Source organism: Varanus komodoensis, unplaced genomic scaffold, assembly GCF_004798865.1.
Source record: "Varanus komodoensis strain SLA01 unplaced genomic scaffold, ASM479886v1 scaffold4, whole genome shotgun sequence".
In the NCBI taxonomy this organism is placed as follows: Eukaryota; Metazoa; Chordata; class Lepidosauria; order Squamata; family Varanidae; genus Varanus; species Varanus komodoensis.
Genome location: NW_025335941.1, coordinates 7854606 through 7871018, shown reverse-complemented (window position 1 = coordinate 7871018; position 16413 = coordinate 7854606). Strand labels below are relative to the sequence as shown.

Below are 16413 nucleotides of genomic sequence, written 5' to 3'. Positions count from 1 at the left end.
TGGATTCATTTAGTCCGTTGTTCTGCTTCAGACTTGGTCACACAGACACTTCTGGGAAACCTGCAGGCAGGGCTTGAAGGTAGCAGACCTCCTGGATACCAGGTATGAAGAGGCACACTGTCGGTAAATATGATGCCAGATAGTCATCATATCCCCCATACATTTTACTGAACCCTTTAAGATGCTGCCCAAGCATATTTTCACCATTACTTGCTATGGCACAAGTTGCATCAGTTTACCATGTATTTGGTGAGATGTTACTTCCTTTTGTCACTCCTATACCGTCAGCTGCTAGAGTCTTTTGTCAGCGGGTTTTGTTTTTGAACTTTCTGTAATGTACCTTGGCTGACTAAGAAAGGTTGAACAGAAATATGGTAAATAAGCAACTAAATAACAAATGAATAAATAAATGCAACTATCTTTGTGTCAGGAATAACCTCTGCATAATTTTTGAACCTTTCCCCATACTATGGTATAAAGGCATTGGACTAGTCTGCATGGCTTTTCATCACCTGAAAGATGTATTGCTATCTATACACTTAACTTTGTCTGTATTCACTGTGGACCTGATTACTTGTGAATGTTAAATAACACAGGTACCAATGCAGATGTTTGAGGGCCCCACTGCTCGCTTCTCTCTAATGTGGAAAAAGACCCTTTATGTGTACTACCTGTAGTTTAATGTCTATTAATTCATTAAAGGATTCACCATGACTAGTAGGTTTACTTTGGAAACTTTCTGACTTTGTTAAAAGCTTTTTGGAATTCCAAACATATAATAAGTATCTGATTACATGATGACCAAACGCTTTTTTGACATCTCAAGGATTTTTTTTTTTAAATTGAGGTAGGACTTCCTTTTTTTTTAGAGGCCATGCTTGTCATTAGCAAGGCTTGTTCTTCTGTATATTTAACAATTACTAGTTCAGTAAGTCTTGACCATCTAATCTAGGACATAGTTAAGCTAATCCTTTTGTAATCTTTTGGCTTTCCCCCTATCTCTTTTGTATCACATTGGTTATCCTCCAATTCTTTGATAAAGAGGCTTATTTTTAAAAACTCAGATTTTTTTCATTAGAGTTCATTTAAGAAAATTTGGAAATGTATGTGTTGATTTGTGTGTGGGAAGTCCCTTTGCCAGCTCTATTTTCTATATTGCTCTTTCATCACCCAAAGCAACCCATGGATGGTATAGACAAAAATCATTTAAAAATATAACTATAAAGTTAAGCAGGTATGGACATCATAAAATAGCAAATAAACATTTCTAAAATCAATTTATATTGCAAATTTAATTCAAATTTCAAAACTTGACCTAGCTCCTCAGATATAAAAACATTTCAGATCTGAATATTCTGAATCCACAATGAAATCATTTGGTGCATTTACCTAGGAGTACCCAGTTACTTCAGTGGGACTTTTCATTACACACTTGGAGATATCAGCATGGTTCATGTAAAAAACCAGAGTATGGGTTGTCACTGAGTTGTGGGTTATTGTTGAATCATGGATTTGCATTTGCACTGTGGTTTAATTCTGGGTTGTTAATGCAAGCCAGGATGAGAACCCATGGCTTGTTGTTGGGTTATAAGCTTTGAATTTTTGTGGATGTCCCACAATTCAACAACAAATCACATACAATGCATACTCTGGGTGGTCATTACATGTTGACAGGATTTATAAATCGTTTAGAATAACCTAAAGTTATCCCTTGGTTTCCTTGAAGGAGAACAAACTCAGAATAAGATGCAATGCTTGCTCTGTAGTTTTATGATACCTCAGACAGGCCTTTTCAAGCTAAGGTTGCAATCTGGGAATAAGCCCCATTGAATTCAATGTGACTTAATTTTTGAATAGACAAATATAGGATTAAATCAGTGATGGATTGTTAGTATTATGCTTAGGTTTTTAGTGCTCCTGCTTTTCAAAGGAATGAACTGGAGTGGCTGGGGTAGGTGGCAGGGGAGAGGCCTAAAGGAAAGTGATTAAGCAAAAGCTGGATTTGCTTAATGAAAGCAAAATTAAGATTTGGGGGTGGAATCCATGCTACCATATATAGTTCATAATGTAGGATACTTGAAGCAAAACAAAACCAGTCAATTTAATAGCAAATGTATGAAGATAGGGGGTGGGGAAAGAGAATTGAGAAATATGGCAGGACTGGTAAGTGGCACGGAAATCAGTTTTGAGAGGACTACCAATATTAGTCACTAGTGAACAAAAATACAGACTCCTGTGGTACCTTAAAGTCTCCTACATTGGTGGTTGATTTAGTTAGGCACGGGCTTTTTGTCTGAAGGCTGTAGTAGAATAGTTCTTGAATGTTCTGAACATGTTCAGGGGTAAGATTTGTCTTGGACCTTAGATCTTTCAGGAGCACTTAAAAGTAAAACGTAAGATTGAGACAGGGAGGGAGGGAGGGAGGGCGGGAGGAAGGAAGGAAGGAAGGAAAAAGAAAATAAGTGAAAGAAGAGACTGACTGAAACATCCCTTTTAGTTAGGAAACCCTCAGAGCAAGAAATGACTGATAATCCTTTCTGTGTCTTGGTTACTGTCATCTTGCTGGCTACTGCTTGGCTGGCCAGGTTGTGCAAACTGTGTTTGTTGTTGGTCTTACACAAGAACCTGCAGTTCCACATAGCAGCTTCCTGATCTTTTCTGGAAGTTGAGGAGGGTACTCCTAATTGTGGAAGCATGAACTGCATTGAAACAAAAAGTGCTATTTAGGGATGTTGCACCCGGTCTGTCATGCTGGCACCAGGTAGACAGTGATATTCAGTTTAAACTGTGTTACATTGGTGAAATCATGTGGTCTTCATAAACTAAAGCAAATATGGTTAAAACTGAATAATTCAGCTAAACTGGGTTGGGGGATCAGCCCGAATGGAATGAACAATAACTATTTCTGATGGCTTAGTCACCAAAAGGCCAATCCCACAAGAGTTGGTCATGCCCAAACATATTAGGATTATCGGGCCATGGTATGGCAGTGTTCTCAGCATAAGAGCCAGAAAGTCACTTGGAATGTTTACTGGGAATTAAGTCCCATGGAATTTGTGGAGACCTAAGGAGACAAATGGTAGAATGGTAGAGGCAGGGCATCTTTATGAAATCAAGAGTTGAAATGTGGGACATGGTATGTGAACTTTGGGCAACTGCTTTGCCCTCCTAAGATGCAGATGCAAAACAGGAGGTGAGAGAAACCATTCACCTGATGCAGCTGTTTCGGAGGTGGCTCTTTTACTTGAGCAAGACAGAAGAGTCCTCAGCCCGACCCTCAGTGGATCGCCTTTTCAAACAGGTAGATCTGATCTCCTCTTTATATACAAATTGCTGGCATGAAGGGGAGGAAGGACCCAGCCTGTGTAGATGGAGGCAGGCATAAACTTGTGAGATCAGGTTTCCTGCTGAGCTCCCGAAGGAGAAGTCAGCATTTGATTGAAGCTACACTTGGTTCTTGGTTCCCAGGGGGACAACAGCCCTGAAATACGAGAGCTCTACCCCCTCCCCCTCCCTCTCGTCTTCCTCTAAAAGCCTTTGTGCTGAAAGAGGCTCGGTAGGCAGGCACGAATCGTTCCTCTCTGGCAACAATGTGATGCAGGCAGCCTTTGCTGGCATTATTTTGTTCGCGGTGGTTCATCGTTCCACCCCCACCCTACTCTACCCTATAGCAAGCAGGCAACCAAGCAGGCCAATTGTCAGCTTCGCTGAGGCGATGGCCGGACTCGGCAGGTTGCAAATACTCGAATATCTGGAACCGCTTCCAGGGGAAGTTGGCTTGCACGTTGGGGGCAAACACAGCTGATGTCCATCGTGACACTGGAGCCGCATGTGCACAACGCTTTTAACCTTTCGTGCGAGCTAGAAGGAGGAGCGACACATGCTCCTGCTCCCAACCCCCTGAACAGGCCAATCCTCTGCCTGCTTCCTTGGAAGTAAGTTCCTGTGAACTTGTTGGCTTGCCTCCTGGGCTTTGCCTAGTATTGCTGCTGGCTGAGGTCAGTTGGTGCGGTGGGGTATTGAAAGTGAAAAGGAAAAGTTACCTCGAGCTGCAGCAGTCCTATGCATGGTCATCTAGAAGTAAGTTCCGTGGGATGTACTCTCTGGCACATATATGTAGGATTGGTGACAAAGCGTGCAAGCTTGTGCCCAGTTACAAAGCAGTAAGTTGCACTCAGTTCAGCGAGCCTTTCTCCTGAGCAATAATGTAGAGCTATGCTGAAAAACCCATGGCCCTTTAGATGACTGCTGGACTACAGCTTTCAACATCCCTGACTATTGGCCAGGCTGGAGATGGAGTCCAACACCATCTGGAAGGACACAGTTCCCCAACACTGGTATATTGAGTTAAGCTATTAGTTTTTAACTTCTGAAAGGATTTTTGGCTGCAACCCTATCCATTCATGGAAATGAGTCCAATGGAAAGCAACAGGACTGCTGAGGAGAAGCACATGTGCAGTAACATATGTAAAGGATTACACCGCTGCCGCCGCCGCCGCCGCCGCCGCCGCCATCATCATCATCATCATCATCATCATCATCATTATTATTCCAGGTGCAACTTTAGTATCCTGGCCAATCTGTCAATCTTTATTTTTTATAAAATATATCAACATAAAATAAAGCTTAACATTAACAAAGAAAACAAAAAATAAAGATGAACTGTATTGGTATATATCTCATGGTAGGGGTTTAACAGATATATAAACAAGAAAATTAACTTCACTTTGTAGAAACTAAATTTGCACACTGGAGTCAGCCTTCCTGACTTCAGTGGGGCTGGCTGCCACGTAAATGTGTTCAGGGTCAGGAGTTAATTTCCGCGGCTGTTGGTGCCTTCAAAAGCTGCCCTCTCTGAGACCACAGCTGAGCCTTTGGCTTCACAGTTCTAGCCACCTGGTCTCTCCACTAATCGAGATGAATTGTCATACATGCTGTTACTCAAGAGGAAAACTGCTGCATGAACTGGAAGAAAATGTTAGTATTGGGGCCTGCCTGCACTGGAAGAAGCAGCCTCTGCAAAACCTGGCAGAACAGTTTTATATACTGATGGGGCCCCCATGAGCCACCAGCCTTTTGGCCAAAAGAGACAAGATCCTGTCTAGCTGTTCCTTAGATACAGGAAGGTTTTCACAAATGTAGCTGCTTTTTCATCAGCACCATCTTTCTAAGGGAAGGGAGATGGGCCCATTGGAAGTGTCAAGTGACTGAAACACGCTTGTGAGATGAGCACCACTCTTCTAAACACTTGGGATTCAACTCAGCCCACCTTAAGCATCATCAGCGGGCAGCTTTCTCAACCTGTTTCCCTCCAGGTGTTTTGGAAGGAATCCCACCAGTGAGATCTAATATGCTGAATTGTCAAGTATGCAAAGAATTGTAGTTCAAAGAATCTGGAAAGCACAAGGAAGGCACAATGGTCTATTTTTCCCTCCTTTTGCCACTGATATGGTCAAACCCATCATGCAGTAACTGGTTCTGAAGTAATCACTGGGGCTGGGTCCTGCTCACAGGGCAGGCCTGTGCATACTTACCTGAGAGTAAGCTCCATTGAACAGAAAGGGATTTACCTCTGTGTGACATGCACAGGACTACAGTAGTCAATGTGCATGGGATCTAGGTGCAAGAGTAAAGGGAGGCCCATTGAGCCTGCTTTTCATTTAAACTTGGACACCATGCATGCTTACCGATGCCTAAAATAAGCTGGATTGAGAGCCTGGGAGGTGCACTGCTTAGTGCTGAAGTCCATGTTCAGCCATGATGCTCAGTGGGTGACTCTGGGCCAGTCACTGACTCTAGCCTGCCTTGCAGGGTGGTTGTTGTGAGGATAAAATTGAGAATTTGAGAACCTTATAAACCATGTTGGGATCCATTTAATTTGTCAGAATTCTATCCCACCTTTTCTTTCAAGGAGCCCAGGATAGGGCATATCATTCTCCTTTCCATTTTATCTTTACTGCAAGCTTGTGAAGTAGGTTAGGCTGAGGCTAAGTGACTGGCTCAGCATTACCCCATGAGTTTCACAGCCAAACAGGGACTTCAACCCAGTTCTCTCCAGTCCCAGCCCAACACTTTATGCTTGCTTGGGAACTGGTTCAGATGAAAGAGCAGAGCACTACATGTTGGCCTAGTAGAAAAAGACTCGGCATCCCTCTTCCTGTCACTCGGTACAAAGTGACAATGGAGGAAGATGCATCTCTGTTAGAGGTCATCACTTGTTAAAAGTGCTGAAGATTCCATGTATCTTAAGCCTGGTGTATTGCGCACCAGTAAGGGTGGCCAGAATGGAAACAAAAGCAACAGTCCTCTCTTGTTTCTTGCCGCAAATGCAGCCAGCTGAGGAATTTCTCCTGCGGAATGAGAGGCATTAATGCTTCTAAGAGCCACAATGAGCGAGACCCTAGCAGCAGCACGGGCTGGGCCCCGGCAAGGCTAAGTTCCTGCAGCTGGACTCAAGCATAGCAGAACAGAACCTGGCTTGGGAGGGGGCTAGAAGAGGGGCGACAGAGCAGGGAATGAGAGAGTGTGTTGTGTGTGTGGGGAAGCCTTTCTTTTTAAAAGACCTTTTATTTCAGATGGGGAGTTTGCATGAGGGAAGGCTCGCTGATACAAATCGTTCCCTGGCCTGGAGGGAGGTGGGGAGAGGGAGCTCCTTGTTTCAAGTAAACCAGCTGCAGCAGGAGTGATGCTCGAGCTATGAAGGCACACACAATGCTGCTGTTGTTGGTTTGATCTCTAACTGTGGATTGTTAGTCTGGATTTAACTATGTGGTGTGGGGAGGCGGCAGAAAGAAGAGTGGGGGGGTGAAGGCTGTTTACAGCTAGTGCAAATAATGTGACAGCTGTTGGAGCGCGAGCAGCCAGCGCCTCTTCGGCTTTGACACAAAGCTCTCACTATGGCAAAAGGGAGGGAGAATTAAATGGGGGGGCACAGTGGCAGCAGTGGACAACGGCTTTGCTCCAGCTCTTGGAAGGAAAGCTTGAAGCACACCCGACAGACAGTACCGTCCTCGTGTAGGTTGATCTCTCCAGCTTTTAAGTGGTGACATTAAAGACTTCCTGGGATAGGTTTTGGAGACCCATTTGTCACTCCTCACATTGGAATAACTTACACTGTAGTCTAAAGCTTGCTTATTCAGCTGTAAGCCTTACTACCTAGTCCAGTGTGTACAGAACTGAATGAAGGCTTAAAACTAGTTCATAGGAGTGCATCTTTCTCTCATCCCAACATACAACCCTAAGCTAAAAAGACTATCTTAAAGTCGGAGCTTTCAGGCACTAGTCAAAGAGAAAATTCACTCGCAACATTTGTTTAGTACACACATGCCCAACATATGCATGCACTGCACATGGAAGTTTAAAAGCAATCCCCTGGAAGTTTAAAAACAAAGTGTGTGTGTGCCCACATGTGCCAGAGAGTCTTTCTAGTATTTGGAAACCTACATCTTGTCTGAAGGAATCTAGGACTGAATCACAGGTGCATGTCTATCTCTGTCTGCTGGGTCACTCATGGGAAAGTAATTCAATGTGTTCCTCAAAGAGTTTGGTGAAGCCCAGTTTAGGCTCATGTCACTGCTTGGTGTTGCACTGAGTTATAGATGTACACCTGTGACTTAATGGCAGGTTGTTGCTGCAGTTTTTTTTTAAAATTATGTTTTATTGGTCTACTCTTAGGGAGGTAATTCCACATTAAGCAGTAAGGCTCCTGTAGTAGATGTCTGAGATCAGGAAGGACTGCTGCTCTTTGGAGTACCTGGACCATGACGCCTTAGTTTTCTTTTTGTGCCCCACCTGCTCTGAGCTGCACCAAGCCACACTTTTAATTTGCTACAATAACCATGAACTAACATTATGGGAAATTAAAAGGTGGTTGCCACTAGAGCTCACTAACAGAGAAGTGGACTCCCTCAGAGGTCACTTTGCCGAAGGCCTCAAATATTTATGACAGCTGATTTTGGGTGTCATAAAAGGGCAGTAAATTATTGTTTAATCTTTTATTATTGTTCTTTTACTGTAGTCAGGGAGAGGTACCTGTGAGATTTCCCTATATGTGCTGAAATAATTTGACAAACTTTGGGAATTCTGTACCTTAACTTGCAGTGGATGAACTAATGTCTTGGTCTAGTGCTGGTCCCTTTGTAAGTAGGACAGAAGTCTGAATATGCAAAATCGTACAGATGTTTTCATTTATGTTTGTATACATGGTAATTAGTGAACAATTGCTTACTCTTGGATGGTCTCACTTGCCACCCATTTGTTCCCAACTTATTCAGGAATGGGTAGCTCTGAGGATTGCAGGGTTTATGGTTTCATCCAGGGCCATCTTAACGCGTGGGCCTGATGGGCACTTGCCCGTGGGCCCCATACTAATCTGTGTATGTTAACCCTTGGAAAATGGGAAAACTTCCCAAATTAACAACAGTTGTAGTTGTCGTAGGGGCCCATAATGCTGTTAAGACGGCCCTGGTTTCATTCCTATTTTTAAGGCTGGCTCATCTTGTTTCTACTTTTAAAAAACTTGACACAAACATCATTCATAATAAATCATATAAGTTTAATAGCATTTGTCCTTCTATTGTTCCATTTTGGTTGAACATTTTAGACTGGTTTGGAGAACTTTCTGCAAGAAATGCTTTAAGGAACTTTATCCACACTAGAAATTGTCACGAGTTGATGTAAAATACTGTAACAAAACACAATATAATAAACTAAAAAACGTTATTTATAAGGGGGTGGGGAACTGGAGGCAATCAAATGGAAAATAAATACACCTCAGAAAACCAGTGTGCCACCCTTTAAAAGCATCCAGAAAATGAGAATGTTAGACACCTTATATTAGGGAGGCTGAAAAGGAACATGAAGTTTGAAAAGAGGTGTGTTACCTCAAGCAAGACCAAGTTCAGTATAGTGCCATAGACAGCAGCTTAGTTTTATATATCCCAATGTTTCCATGTATCTCCAGTATATCAACAAAGGACTACTAATACTTAGAGCATGGGTCCTCAAACTACAGCCCGTGGGCCACATCCAGCCCACCATGCCCATTTATCCAGCCCACAACAGAGGGTTTGGACTCGCTGCACATGTGCCCATGCCCACTGCCACCTGCCTTGCCCCATGCACAGAGAGGCAGCGGGTTGCTTGTGTGGAGATCGTCTTGGACTTGCTCAGAGAAAATGATCTCCAAGCGAGCAAGCCGCTGCCTCGCATGCTCACCTCGTGGCACGTGCCTTCCCCGCCTCCCCTCGCCGGCCGACGTGCGCCACCGACACCACCTTTCCAGCCTGCGCCCAGCACCGGCACCTTTCAACTGGCCCCCTGGTGAAAATGTGTGAGGACCCCTGATTTAGAGCATTAGGCTACCAGCATGCTTTGATTTGAAAGCACTGCCCTCTCATTCCAGATGGAGTCTACATATTGCTTATTGCTCTTGCTGACTTGCATGTACAGAGAAAAAATAGTTCTAGCCAGATTCTAGCCCCAGGTCTCCTGAGTCATGTCTGGAGTTGAACTTGATACTACTAGGTTCTTACACTGGAGAGTCCTGTTTGAAAATGAAGCATGAAAGGTGTTTGTTTTTTTTTTAATTTACCCACCAGTGGCAACCAGTTTGTTCAATACATCTTTTTGGAATAAGATCTGGCACTGGCTGGCTTGGGACATTATGCTCCTTTAGCAGCAGATATCAGGGTGCATCTAACCACATTAATGTAATTGCTGTGCAGGGACACTGAAACAAACATGCGAACTCAAGCTACACCTTGCTCATCACACACACAAGCAAAACCAGTATAGACAGCACTATTTTAGGCAAACAACAGTTTCACATTTGACCCTACTAAATGGGTTTATTAAGGGGAGAATTAAATTGTGGGAGGTGAGCAGGGGGTAAATTTTCACATTCTTTCTGGATTTAACAGCGCTTCAGCCTAGTACAAGAGCCCTTTGTAAACCAGCTCCAATATGCAATTACACCCTTAGTTAAATGGGAATGGCTTTGCTTAAAACTGGAACATACAAAACCTTCACAAAGCAAGGCTCAGCCAAGGTGCTTGAGGTCACATGCTGTGATCCTAAGCACACTGCCTTAGTCATAAGTTACACACTAAACTAGCTGGGCTGTGATCACTCTGAAATCTATTGGGTAGTGTGGTGTAGTGGGGAAGAGCATGGGACTGGGACTCAGGAGATCCAGGTTCGAGTCCCCGCTCAGCCATGGAGCCAACTGGGTGACTTTGGGCCAGTCACAGACTCTCAGCCCAACCTACCTCACAGGGTTGTTGTGGTGGGGATAAGATGGAGGAGGAGAATGATGTAAGCTGCCTTGAGCCCTCTGTAGGAAAAAGGCAGGATATAAATCGAAAAATAAAATAAAATAAATAAAATAAATTTAGGAGTTCAAGTAAGCATATCTTTTGCACAGAGTGGGATAAAACCTTTCAATGACGACTGAATCCAAATTGTGCATGTATGCAAGTGTGAGAGAAAGTAAGGTAAGAGAGAAGAGCAGGGATTATGTACATTATGTTTGTGTTCCTATTTGCATGAGAGCTCAAAACTGGATTAGTATACAACAGTGAGGGCATTTTATTTATTTATTTATTTATCCATCCATCCATCCATCCATCCATCCATCCACATATTTATATGCCTCCTATAACGGCCAAAATGGCTTTATCAAATCGGTCTGTTCTATTTGCATTGTGTTTAACTGTTATAAGAAGTACTCGAATAACTGAATTCATGCTAAGACAATTTGGGCTGCTAGTCTCACAACAACTGTGTTAGCAAGGGATGTAAGAGGAACTGTTCCAAAACAGAGTGACTCTTTGCCTGTTGCTTCATTTGCAGGGTTTCCCTGAAACTCTTGCACATGTATTCACCTGATAGCCCTTTCCAATCTTTAAGGGAATAACATTGCATGTGACTGTGATGTTGGTTTTCTGATAAGGACCCAGATTAAAGCACATTTACGAGGGAGTAGGTCCCATAAAACTTAGTAGGCCTTATTCTCCAGTAAACATGCTTGCAATCATTTTGCATGAGGATCAAAGCTGAAGCATATGTTTGGGCCTTTATCTGGATCAACTGAGAAACCAGTTTTTCAGTTGATCTACAAAAGCAAAATTGAAAATGGACTCTCAGTCTGCATTCTGCTCTGGCTTAAGCATTGGAACACAAATTGATCAATGAGTAGACCATGCTGTGTAAGGGGGTAGGCAACTGCTTAGAGCAGGGGTCCTCAAACTTTACCACCAGGGGGCCAGTTGAAAGGTGCCGGTAGTGTGTGTGGGCCGGAAAGGAGGTGCCGGCGGTGTGCGCGGGCGATGAGGGGACGGGGCTGGCGCGTGCAGGTGCTTGCACTGAGGTGGGGGCAGGGCGCACGGTGAGGCGAGGCGAGATGTAGGCAGGCGGGTGCACGTGGCCAGAGGAGGTGTGGGTGGGCACAAGCTGCGAGGCGGGCGCACGAGGCAGTGGCTTGCTTGCTTGGAGATTGTTTTCTCCAGGTGAGTAAACCGCTGCGTCCCCATGCACGGGGCAAGGTGGGTGGCAGTGGGCACGCACACAAAGCGGGTCCAAATGGGCATGGCGGGCCAGATCCAACCCCCGGGCCGTAGTTTGAGGACCCATGAGTTAGAGGATATTTTCCAGTTCCTGGCCTTCCCCCAGAGTCACACTTCTACTGCCATAGCTGCCCAAACCCCAGTGGTCTACCACTGAAATCTTGTGGCAAGCCACTATAATGACTCAAAAAGGTCACTATTAGCTTGAAAACAAGTTGCATAGGGGTCCATATGCTGCCCACCCTGTGCCATATGATCCCAAGCTTTCAATGTTTTTGCCTTCTCTTTTTATGATTCTTCTCCCCCACCCCAGCTTTCTATAACAATGTTGTAAAAACACACATTAAGGGATTTTGTTGTTTAACGTGCACATTGTGATCTTGCTGCAGTTCATAGTACCTACTATGAATCTGTTTTGGCCTAATATAAACTAGAACCATCAGGTGATAACTGGCTGTGGAATGGAAAGCAGGTATTATCAAATCATTCACCTGAAAATTACCTTTATTTGTAATACAACTAACTGCCATGCAGTACAGTTCTATGCCAATCCAGTAAGAGGTCCAATTGTGCTCAGTGGAACTTACTCTTGGATAAGGATATATAGGACTGTAGTCCTGTAAGTGTCAGACTTTACGCTACATAACTATATGCATTTTTCCACATGTGATGTTTATGTTGTGTTGTGTATATATCAAATATACTTCATTAGATTTGGTCCTCTAACTCATCTTCCTCAAATATTGCTTTATTGAGTGACATGGCCTTGGATTCAACCTGAGCCCTTGTGCCAACCTGTTGTCTGCAGTGACCTTTTGCTCACACATACACAAGACCCACTTTGGGCTCCCACAGCCACAATGGCACCTGCACTGTTTCATTCCTTTTCATAAAATTGACAGATTAGGCCTCATTTGGGAATCATTCTGTAGTGCACATTAAGTTTTTGCTAGGGGGAAAAGGGTCTTAACAAACCATATCCATATAGCCAATTGGTAGCTTATAGAACTTTTCCACTTTGGAGAGAGGCCATTCATGCAAATGACTCAGGGTGGCTTTTAGCGTGATACTACCAATCAGGGCTTTTCATGCTTCTGGCAGAATAGATGAAGAGGTACATATCTCCCCCTCCACAGAAACAGAAAGGTCCCCACATCTGTTCCTTGTGAATCTCACCCTGCTCAATTTCCTGTTTCAGAAGTTACTCGCAAAGCACTCATGCATCTGTTCAACTTGGTTCTCTGTAATGTCTGAACCAGCAACCCAGGCGTATTTTTAGCCTCTCTTGTTTTATTTCTGTGTTCCTGGGAGGACATTCATTTACTCCCACACCACTGAAATTAACTTTAAGCATGACAGGGAGGAGAGCTGTGTTTAACCTGAGCAGGCAATGTACCCTTGTTTAGGTTTTACACTTGAACTACAGATGTGAGAAATTTAAAAAGTGTTGTTGATACTGTGTAAAAATGCAGGTTTTTTAAAAAAAGACCTTCTAAATAACTTATAAGTGAGCAATGTGCATGAGATTGGACAGCAAAAAATAGAAATCTTAGGAATAACTACAATATGTGTTAGCTAGTGGAAGCAATCTTTTAAAATACAGTATATTACTCTTGGGTTGTGAACTGAATCTCTTTGAGGGCACTGCTGATTTGTTTAAGGACGACTGGCATATGCACATCGAGTTTTAGTTCTCTGTACTCTCATGCGGCATATCTGTCACTCTCTGGCTTCTATGCACAAAGCACTCTTGGTGGAAGATACTCCCAGCAGTCATTCATTAAGCGCCAGAGCTATAAATCGAGCTTAAATGTGATGTCTGCCATTTTTCTGGAGGAATGTTGCTTGCGAAACTACTTTTGCCTTGGAGCAAAGGCGGAAAGATAAACAGGACTGCTTCACCAAAACACTGGCAAATCTTTTTCCTGCTTCCACAAATCTCTTAAAGTCACCCAGCATGATTTTTCCAGGATTAGGCTGCTGTCTCTGTGAGGTGGGTGGGGGGGCAGGAGAAAGAGACTGTCGTTGGATTTTTATTTTGGTCTTAAGGGGGGATACAGCTAATGCAAATTAGAGGAAAATAATTTTCTTTCAGCGATATGCAATGTATTAGTCACTTGTTATCATGCTTGGAGGCAGACCTCATTTGCGCATCTGCCAACTCGCTCACATCTGCTCCGAGCTGTTCCGGGCATTTTAACCTTGGTGGTGTCATGTCGTAGTCCCACGGATCAAGAGCCAGTAATTAAGGCTCTAAGCAGCAGCAAAAATTCATAGCCGCCCATCTGCAACACAGTTGCTTCCGTGTTCAGCCTTCTCCCACTCGTACCACCAGTTTCAGGTTCTACTTCAAAAGGAGAAGTGGCTGGTGAAGCAGTGGTCCTGCGGGCTGCTGCAGAAGACCATGCTGGCACACTGCTTTCCTAGTCTGAGGACACTGCTCTGTCCCGTCTAACTTTGCAGGCCCAGCCCAGTCCAGTCTGGTCCGCATGGTTATTAAGGCCACGGCTTGCCCTGTGAGCTTTGGGAGATTATAAACCAGAGCGTGCATCTAGAGCCTGCAGCGGGACTAGCCAATGGGGCAGCTGTAGCTTTCAGCAAAGGTGAAACAGGTACTGGCAAGGAAGCATCCCGAGGTCTCGGTCTTCCCACATGCTTTGCCAGATGTTGCACTGTACTCATTCCGGTCAGAAGAATGTTCTGTTTCAAGGAGCTGGATTCTTGTAACTGCAATCGGACTTGTGGAAGCCCCTTTTCAAGAATTCCCGCTTGGCCATGAAGCTCACAGAGTTGTGTCCCAGGCCTCTCTCTTGACCAGAGTGCAATCCTGTGAAAGTGTATTTAGAAGTACGCTCCACTATGTATAAGGCGCTCACTCGAATCATGTAAGCCGCAATGCTGTACTCACTCCCTTAAATGGCAAGCCAGTATTCACTTATAAAAGAGTAAGTTCCACTGAACTCAATGGAGTTTACTGTTGAGTAGACTTGTCCAGGATTGTGCACAGAAGCAGTAAAGTGAAGATAAAGCACTTCCCACATAAGCAGTGCTGTAAGTGTTAATCTGAGGAAACTGTGATGAAAGAAAGGGCTTTGCAAAAGAAACCTGCGGATGCTTGATACCATAGGGAATGGGGTCATAGATTTCACATTCAATGTCTATCTGAAGTCTATGATCACTGTCCCTGATCAAGCCTGTTGCAGATGGCTGGCACATAGCTCCTCTGATACCATTTAAGTATGCTGCCCTCATCGGGTTTTTTTTTTTTTTTAAGACACGATATATTTCAGATAACGTGGGTACAGAGGGAGGATGATGATGGCAGTGGTGATTTTCGTTTTTTGGGAAAGCGGGGGAGGGAACGGATGCCTGAGGGTGCAAAGCAGTGGGAAGTTCTCCTGCAAAAGCAGGACGACCCTCGCATGATTAAGTTCAGTGGGACTTGTGCAGGAAACGGACGCACTGGATTGCCCCTTAAGCTGCTTTTGTCCTGGCGTCATTTCACTGAAACTAGGCAAGTTGCTCCTCCGGAATAAGTTCCACGGGGGGTTTGCATTGCAACCGGCACATCGAGAGCTTCAACTTAGCGAATGCTCTCCGAGAAGCAACGATCGCTTCTCTTCCTCCCCCCCCCCCGCGCCCCCACGCCCTGTGAAAATAGTCTCCATTCGCGAGTGCTTAACTCCCGAACCAATCTGGTGCCTGGCGAAGAGGAGGAGGTGGTGGTGGAGGCGAGGGGGCCGACGACGCAGGCAAAAGCAGGCAGACGGTCCTGCGGGGGGAGCAAGAGGATTTAAGGCTAGTTAAGCTCGGCAGAGCGTTCGACAGCGAACCAACCAAGCTGAATCTCTCGCTGTCGGCGCGCCGGCCATTTGCTGAATAATGAGAAGCTGCTTCTTTTCCCCTCCCGAGGGAGTCGCCTTCACACAGGCTCTCTCTCGGAGGTGGCGGCTGTGTGTGTCTGCCGGGGAAAAGGGAGTGGGAGGCGCTGTGCTCCCAATCAATCAGACCCTCGATGCTGTTGCTCCGTAAATGAGGAAACCACAGGCACTGTCAGCCACAATTAAGCAAAATCAACTCGCCCGTGATCAATATCTACTCGTTTCCCCGGTGAATATGGGGGCCGCCCCTGCCCTCCCTGGACATACAGAGACTGCCGGGCTGAGTCCGCTGCGAACAGCCGCGGCGGCGAAGTAGGGCGGACAGTGAGAAAGGGCGAGGATCCCATTAATCATGCGTGCGTGCGTGTTGGTATTAGACGCTGGTGCTATAAAAGCAGAGGGTGTGGACCACGCGAGTCTACCATTTCATTCAAGCTCGCCTGGAACAGGACTCTGGTCTATTTATATATGTCCGTACATCCCACATGAGCACAATTTAGTTGCATATGATGCGTGTGTGGGTTTCCCCTTCCTAAACTGAACTTCCTTGCAAAGGAAGTCAGTGAAACAGCCTTGCTAGCCTACTTCACATAGGCACTCCGAACTTCCCGAAATACTGATTAATTCTCCACTCCACGTTTAATGAAAAGCGGAGGCCCAGAATCCACAAAAGGTATTAAACTGCCCTTGGATGGTGATTTCAAAACTTTTTGGAGGGGAGAAATCTCCTCCCCCCGGCCCACAAAGGCCAACTGTACTGCAGAAGGCAAAGAGCCCCCTTCCACTTCTGGTAAAGAGAGAGGCCTATAGAGGGTTAATGGGCGTGTGGCCGCAGGCGTCGGAGGAGGCCAGTGCGGCCTCGCCTGCGTTTTCCCCAAGCTCTGGCTTGGTTGACACAAAAGGAGGAGACGTTTTCTTAATTACCTGAAAGGCACATTTGTGCCAGGCTGGCTGGCTGTACACGCTCT

At 44.9% G+C, this 16413-nt stretch overlaps 1 protein-coding gene across 3 annotated transcripts in view; it reads left to right on the top strand.

The window, feature by feature from the left end:
• BCOR (BCL6 corepressor) overlaps positions 1-16413 on the top strand; it is a 93391-nt gene that overhangs the window by 11625 nt on the left and 65353 nt on the right. The window lies entirely within an intron of this gene.